General features: G+C 45.6%; 1 long non-coding RNA gene across 1 annotated transcript; it reads right to left on the bottom strand.

Moving 5' to 3' along the window:
- Positions 1 to 814: 814 nt before the first annotated feature.
- LOC138638535 (uncharacterized) lies at positions 815 to 4,005 on the bottom strand. The gene is made up of 3 exons (XR_011312515.1): positions 3,880 to 4,005; positions 1,483 to 1,651; positions 815 to 949 (listed from the first exon to the last, which is right to left on the bottom strand). It is a non-coding gene; the product is annotated as an uncharacterized lncRNA (long non-coding RNA).
- Between the last annotated feature and the right edge of the window lie 2,974 nt (positions 4,006 to 6,979).

The following is a 6,979-nucleotide window of genomic DNA, read 5'->3' as shown; positions in this document are numbered from 1 at the left end:
GAATGGTGTCGCTTTTGGGTATTTTCTGCCATGTAGACCCCTCAAAATGACTTCAAATGTGAGGTGGTCCCTAAAAAAAATGGTTTTGTAAATTTGGTTGTAAAAATGAGAAATTGCTGGTCAAATTTTAACCCTTATAACTTCCTTGAAAAAAAAAAATTTGTTTCAAAAATTGTGCTGATGTAAAGTAGACATGTGGGAAATGTTATTTATTAACTATATTGTGTCACATAACTCTCTGGTTTAACAGAATAAAAATTCAAAGTTGGAAAATTGTGAAATTTTCAAAATTTTCGCCAAATTTCCGTTTTTTTTCACAAATAAACGCAAGTTATATCGAAGAAATTTTAGCACTATCATGAAGTACAATATGTTACAAGAAAACAATCTCAGAATCGCTAAGATCCGTTGAAGCGTTTCGGAGTTATAACCTCATAAAGGGACAGTGGTCAGAATTGTAAAAATTGGCCTGGTCATTGACGTGCAAACCACCCTTGGGGGTAAAGGGGTTAAAAGAACTCTAAGTTGAAGCCCTTTCGTTCATACTTACAAAAAATTTCTTGATATTCAAGGACTCCCTCTTACTACGGCTCCTGGGCACAGCAATAGGGGCTGCCTGCACACCATCATTTGCTAACCTGTTCTTGGGGCTGTGGGAGAGGGAGTTCTTTTTAACTCAACCAGCCCGTTGATACAACAATTTAAATTTTGGGGCAGTTTCATTGATGATTTCTACTAAATATGGCAGGGATCGAAAAATGAATTGGATTGCTTCATATTTTACCGCAATGAATATAACATCAAGCTTACTTACACAGCCAGTCCTTGCTCAATCAACTTTCTTGATATATCTGTCCAGGTTGAATCAGGCTTTCTTCAAATGAATATTCATAGAAAAGAGACTGCGGTCAATACCGTCCTTCATTCATCGAGTTCACACCCTCCACATCTTATAAAAGAAATATACCAACAGGATAGTTTTTTTGGGCTTGCAGAATCTGCTCAGAAAATCATATGTATAACAAACAAGAGGCCAAACTCACACATCGATTTCAAGAACAAGGGTATAGTCAACGAAGTATTGAGCAAGCAAAGAGAAGACCCAGGAGCACTACATTTTTGGTTTATTGGTCCCTAAGAGAAGAGACAGCAATGAGGCCAAAAGGGTTCAGTTTGTATGTGATTTCCAGTCTTGTCACCACCAGGTTTTACTTAAACACTGGTGTAGAGACATGAAGGGGGGGGGGTCGATGGACGTAACCAGTCCATTAGCCAAAACTGCATGGACCAAGGAATGTCCCACCGAATTCTCGCTCTCCCTTTAACGTGGGCATGGCGCTGCTCAGACAACACAGAGTGAGGGTAAAACAATGTGGCAATACTTTATTGAACCACAAAACAGGCAGATAACACGTTGAACAGTCTCAGTACAAAACCCAAAGATATTGCACATTACAGAGTCTCACTCTTCTGCTAACTCACCAGGATAATGGCAGCTGTTACTGAACTCCCAGGGTCGACTGCCCCACCTGTGGCACACACAGAGAGTAGGTAATGACAAGCGTAGGAAGATGACAGTCCATTCAGATACAAGGGCCAGTTGACTGTAGGGTCACAACCTGGTTTCCTCTTCCAGGGTCGATTACCTCACCTGTGGCACACACAAAGAGAGGAGGTAACGACAAACTTAGGAAGATGACAGTCCAGTCAGTTACAAGGGCCAGTTGACTGGAGGGTCACAACTTGGTTTCATTTTCCAGGGTCGATTACCCCACCTGTGGCACACACACAGAGAGGAGGTAATGACAAACTTATGAAGATGACAGTCCATTGAGGTACAAGGCCAGTTGACCCGAGGGTCACAACCTGACTTTCTCCAAACATATCCATGGTTCAGCGATGGTCAATGGAGCAGATCTGTATTCTTCCAACCGGCACCAAGGTCACCTATGTTGTTTCCTATAGAATGATAGATCTGTATTGGTCATGATGTCCCCCGGATGTTTAGATGTCTTGGCAGATTCTCTGGCTGTCTCTCTCTCTCTCTCTCTGTGTGTCACTCAGTCTCATTGAACACAGGCATATCCTCCTTTTTATAGGCCACACCTTTTCATTTAGGCAATCCACCACTGGCTTGAGGGAAGGTGGAGTGTTCAAACAACATGGATAGACTGTCCTTCATATTGCAGAGCACGAATGAGTCAACAACATAGTAACAAACATTCAAACATTGTGCCTTTGTTTCCCAAAGATAGTAGAACAATACTAGGAATGCAAAACAAGGACAGATACAATAGCTAATCAGCAGCCAGTCAACAGATAATAACAATAAGGGTTAACAGTCATTCTCACATAAACTCTAAAGGCACCTTCACACATAACGATATCGTTAAGGATATCGTTGCAACGTCACGCTTTTTGTGACGTAGCAACGATCCCGCTAACGATCTCGTTATGTGTGACAGCAACCAACGATCAGGCCCCTGCTGGGAGATCGTTGGTTGCTGGGAAATGATCAGGACCTTGTTTTGGTCGCTGATCATCCGCTGTCATCGCTGGATCGGCGTGTGTGATGTCGATCCAGCGATGTGTTCACTTGTAACCAGGGTAAATATCGGGTTACTAAGCGCAGGGCCGCGCTTAGTAACCCGATATTTACCCTGGTTACCATTGTAAAAGTAAAAAAAAAACAGTACATACTCACATTCTGATGTCTGTCATGTCCCCCGGCGTCCACAGGGTTAAAACTGCTTTCGGCAGGAGCGCTGCTAATGCACGTGCTCCGGCCGAGAGCTTCCCTGCACTGACTGTCAGTGCCGGCCGTAAAGCAAAGCACAGCGGTGACGTCACCGCTGTTACTGCTGGCGCTGACAGTCAGTGCAGGGAAGCTCTTGGCCGGAGAGCATGCATTAGCAGCGCTCCTGCCGAAAGCAGTTTTAACCCTGTGGACGCCGGGGGACGTAACAGACATCAGAATGTGAGTATGTACTGTTTTTTTTTTTTACTTTTACAATGGTAACCAGGGTAAATATCGGGTTACTAAGCGCGGCCCTGCACTTAGTAACCCGATGTTTACCCTGGTTACCCGGGTGCTGCAAGGGGACTTCGGCATCGTTGAAGACAGTTTCAACGATGCCAAAGTCTTTCCCCTGATCGTTGGTCGCTGGAGAGAGCTGTCTGTGTGACAGCTCCCCAGCGACCACACAACGACTTACCAACGATCACGGCCAGGTCGTATCGCTGGTCGTGATCGTTGGTAAATTGTTTAGTGTAATGGTACCTTAACTCATGTCCCTGGGCCTACTGAAATAATAGTTGTCTGGTTAAATAAGATTCAATGCTGTGTCTTCACAACTGGCCTATACTGTTATGTGACACCGCATTACGCAAACATCTAACAGATTATCCAGCCATGTCATATAGGAGATCAAAAAGTCTTCAGGACCTCTTAGTTCAAAGTCACCACCAAAATTAGAAAACGCAACACATTTTTGTTTTTTGTGTCCCAAAGTGGGGGAGTTCCGTATGTGGTCGTTGTGTAGCATGCCCCAATGTAGAAAATACCTTTGAATTTTATAACTCATCAGGTAAAACTCACTACAACATTACACACTCAATTAACTGTGGCACAAGTGGAGTAATCTACTACACAACTTGCCCCTGTAACAAAATATACATAGACATGACCACACAAGGGAACTCAGGAGGTGGGTATGAGAACATGTACATGAAATCACAGCAGCAAAAGATGCTACCACTAGTGTCGATTTGAAGCCAATACCATTAAACTTTTGGCTGACAAACGGATGTGACTAGAGATGAGCGAACTTGTTTGGAATGTCGCAGAGTGCGTCTTCCTGCAGTCACCGCTGTACTTACGAGAGCTTCAATCAGCAAGACATCTTGAGTAAACAGTATTTACTTCGTACTGGATAAACATGAGATACAATTCAGTGTCGCACAGTCCATGCGCTGCTGACATAACACATTCAAGAAAAAAAACAGTAAGAAAAACAACCAACAACTGAGACCTTCCCTCCCCACATTACAGCAAGCATATAATTTACACACTATCACCATCTGCTGTCTGGTTAGTATAAAGTCCTCCTTTTACTTATAATAAGTCCTAATCTGTTGCATATGCCAACATGGAAAACGTTCGCCAATTTCAAATTTGGGACGAACATAGCAGATTCAGATTCATGTTCGATTTCACAAGCATTTTTGCTCAAAGTCAGCAAAAAATAGTCACCGTTCGGTAAATCATCGCATTTCCACTAATGCTTTTGTTATGACTTTGGCTAGGATAGTGGGACTGTATGATGAGCGGAGGGGACAGAGGGACGTGTTTGATGAGGGGAGGGGGTGTGGAGAGGTTAGAGGAGCAGTGCGCTACCCCCGCCTTGACCGCCTGCTCCCACATCCACCAGAGTTAATCAGTGCCCAGTCAGTGAGATGTAACTTCCCTGCCCATGTTTGATCATCCAGGTGTCAGTGGTGAAATGCACCCTTTCAGACATAGAATTTTTGAGGGAACAGGTGATGTTGTCTGCGACATGCTGGTGTAGCACAGGCACAGCTTTCTGAGAGATGTGATGGCGACTGGGCAACTGGTACTGGTGGACTGCGACGGCCATTAACTTTCTGAAACTGTCTGTATCCACCAGGTGGAAAGGCAACATTATTGTGGCCAACAGATTGTAGATGGTGCAGTTCAAGCTCTTAGCTTTGGCATGTGTAGGAGGAAATATTATTTTATGTGACCACAACTGCGAGACCAAGGGATGGCTACTGTGGTGAGAGAGGGTGGGGTACAGAGAACAGAACAAACTGCTGCACTGTGAGTGAGGTGTAGGTGGAGATGTTATGGTGGATTGAGAAAGATGTGTTGTGCTAGGTGATACAAAAGCAGCAGTCATGTCCACTTCCGTAACAGCCGACAGGCTCCCACTCACCCAGACTGTAGCAGGTAAACAAGTGGAATTTCTGTGGCTGGAGGCCTGTGTGAGAAATCTTTGCATGGTGACAGAAGAGGTAGAAGCAGCAGATGGGGATGATGGGATGACCAGTAGTTGGCGAGGCCCACTAGTCCGCATTTTAGTGCAGTTAGAGTCACACACTAAGGCATATTGATCGCATATGTGCCGGTTTGTAACAAGCGTAACCAGGGTTGTAGTCCTGACCGATTTCACCCACTAAACAGTCTGTAGACACCCCTGCCCCTTTTACATACAATACAGGGCTGACACAGCCTTTCCCCACAGATTACCTTCGCTTTTGGCCACAGCAGTCCATGAGATTCAAAGTTCACAAATGCAACTGTTGTCCAACAGGGAAAAGAATTCTTTAATGAACAGTGATAAAGAAGACAAAGCAAGATACGACTACAACACTGGTTTTCCTACTCTCTCCCTGTCATGCTCTCAAACCACACCCACAGCAGCTGCAGCAGTCAAAGATTGGAGGAATTCCACATGCCGGGATAATCCATTCAGAAGCAGGGGCCCTTCCAGAGTCCTGAGGCCCATTTTGCAGTCCTTAGCCCTTTTGTCCAGTCCTTGATCTTTAGTTCGGGGCAATAGACATCTCCCATCCTGGGGGGTCTGGCAGTGCCCTGTCTGTGATGCATGTCTGCCCTGGTCAATGCATCCAGGATACAGTGCTTGTTGTGGTTACATCACTTTGTTTCTATGTGGGAAGACGCAATGTATCCTCCTCATCATCCTCCACCTCTATCTCCTCTGCTGAGCTACTCAACTACATACCTCTCGGTTCACACCAAATGGGATCTACAACTTCATCATCCTCTCTGTTCTCACACTGCCCACCCTGAGAGTCACCCTCCTCCTCTTCCTGCTCTGACACCACAGTGCAATCTGCCTCTGGTTTCTGAGTCTCATCAAGATCACCTCCACCCTTGCTATTTAATATCTGATGATGACGGTCTCAGTTCTGCTTGGATCCTACTTCGTTTGGCCCCAGATCCAACATGAAAATATTTTGGGCATCAGTGCAGATGCTTTCCTCCTCTGGATCCTGCAATTGTTTGGAGCAGACCTTTGATGCCCATGGAATAGAATGTGTGAACAGCTCTACCGAATGGCCCATCTGTGGTTCCCCACAGTCAGTTGGGCGTTTGGAAATTTTTGACATGGGAGGAAACAAGGCTGATTGGGGTGACACCTCTGAGAATTGCACTGTGTGATGTTAATATGGATGAAGAGGAGGAAAAGCCACTTGATGCAGGGCTTGCCATCCACTTTAGCACATTCTCTTTCTGAGACTTATCTACAAGGTGTAGCGCTGTGTGGCTGCCAAAGAGGGAGTCAAGTAGCCCGTCCAGTAACAGATGTTATCAGTGGTGGTTTGATAGGATGAGACAATGTTTGCTCATTTGAGCTTTCATTAACATTAGCACCTAAGGGTACCGTCACACAATGGCACTTTGGTCGCTAGGACGGCACGATCCGTGACGTTCCAGCGATATCCTTACGATCTCGCTGTGTCTGACACGCTACTGCGATCAGGGACCCCGCTGAGAATCGTACGTCGTAGCAGATCGTGTGAAACTTTATTGCGTCGCTGGATCTCCCGCTGACATCGCTGAATCGGCGTGTGTGACGCCGATTCAGCGATGTCTTCACTGGTAACCAGGGTAAACATCAGGTTACTAAGCGAAGGGCCGCGCTTAGTAACCCGATATTTACCCTGGTTACCAGTGTAAATGTAAAAAAAAAAAAAACACTACATACTTACATTCCCGGTGTCTGGTCATGTCCCTCGCCTTCAGCTTCCCGCACTGACTGGTGAGCGCCGGCCAGCCGTAAAGTACAGCGGTGACGTCACCGCTCTGCTTTCCGGCTGTCCGGCGCTCACTGTCAGTGCAGAGAAGCAGAGCGCCGAGGGACGCGACAGGAATGTGAGTATGTAGTGTTTGGTTTTTTTTATGTTTACGCTGGTAACCAGGGTAAACATCGGG

This window comes from Ranitomeya imitator, chromosome 5, assembly GCF_032444005.1.
Source record: "Ranitomeya imitator isolate aRanImi1 chromosome 5, aRanImi1.pri, whole genome shotgun sequence".
Taxonomy (NCBI): domain Eukaryota; kingdom Metazoa; phylum Chordata; class Amphibia; order Anura; family Dendrobatidae; genus Ranitomeya; species Ranitomeya imitator.
The sequence above is the reverse complement of the archived record's forward strand: the minus strand, read 5'-3'. Positions and strand labels throughout refer to the sequence as shown.